At 38.4% G+C, this 1,302-nt stretch overlaps 1 pseudogene; it reads right to left on the reverse strand.

Moving 5' to 3' along the window:
* Window positions 1-5: 5 nt before the first annotated feature.
* Window positions 6-1,297, reverse strand: LOC124890673 (annotated as a pseudogene).
* Window positions 1,298-1,302: the final 5 nt, after the last annotated feature.

Genomic DNA, 1,302 nt, shown 5'->3' on the forward strand with positions numbered 1-1,302 from the left:
TGAGGAATGCACCCTTCGAGATGATTGTAGGAGAGATTTAAGACTTCTAGAGATGTAAGAGAAGCATACTGTGCTGCTATCTCTCCTACAAGATGGTTACCTGATAGGTCCAATGATTCAACTGAAGAAGGATGGCGGAATATGACCTTGCAATCCATTATGAGATAAATTTAGAACGAGAAGCGCAATAAGATCTCCCATAATACTTGGAATGTATCCTTCAAATTTGTTATTTGAAAGATCAATGGTTGTGTAAATAGTCAAAATTTGGAGAAGTTCAAGCTCCAGCCCCTTGGATGAAACCATAACAGAATCATGGTAATATGAATCTCCAAGATATCTTGGTTCCTTCGATGTTTGATCAATTGTCCTCATGGCTTTCAGATGTTGAAACAAACTCGTCGGCAAGTTTTTGGAAAAATCATTGCGAGAGAGATCAAAGATTCGAAGCTCAAGAAACATTTGTTCACTTCCTGAAGTTCTAATGGATCCATGCAACTTATTCAATCTCATGCTTAAAACTCGAAGCTCAGGAAGAGTTCCCAACCACATTGGAAATGTATCATTCAGGAGATTGTCTCCTAAATCAAGAACTTCCAGTTGTTGGCAATTTTCCAAGAATTGTGGAATTTTTCCCTCTAGCTTATTTCCATGCAAATTGAAGCTTCTTAGTGCACTTCCAATGCTAAAAGTTGTTGGAAGAGTACCAGAAAGATTGTTGTGCTTCATATCGGTGATTCTCATAAAGATACAAATGGGACAAGTTGTTCAAAGTCCCCAATGAAGGAGGAATAGAACCATTAAGAAAATTGGTACTCAAAGCTAGTTCAGTAAGAGACCTTAGGTAACCTATCTCTTCCAGAATGGAACCATTTAAATGGTTTTCAAATATGTGGAGGGCCTGAATCCTGGCTAGTGAGCCGATTTGTGGTGGGATTGTGCCTGAAATCTGATTCACAGACAAGTTAAGATAGATAAGATTAGTGAGGTTACCGATCTCAGGTGGAATTGTGCCAAAGAGATTGTTCATGCTAAGATCAACATATTTAAGAAAAGGGAGGGATGAGAATGGAAAAGCATAGAGTGTACCAAAGACACTAGCATTTCTAATATTCAACCTGTTTACCCTACCATTAAAGCAAACAACTCCGTACCGGTCATTGCATGCATCAGGACTTGGTTTCCATGAAACCAATAAGGAATTATTCTGGTTCTTGAAAGTTGCTTTCCATTTTAGGAGAGCCGTTGCTTCCTCAGTTGAAGCAAAAGTAATTGTAAAGAGAGTGAAAAACTGAAGTAAAG

This window comes from Capsicum annuum, unplaced genomic scaffold (genome assembly GCF_002878395.1).
Source record: "Capsicum annuum cultivar UCD-10X-F1 unplaced genomic scaffold, UCD10Xv1.1 ctg2189, whole genome shotgun sequence".
Lineage (NCBI taxonomy): Eukaryota > Viridiplantae > Streptophyta > Magnoliopsida > Solanales > Solanaceae > Capsicum > Capsicum annuum.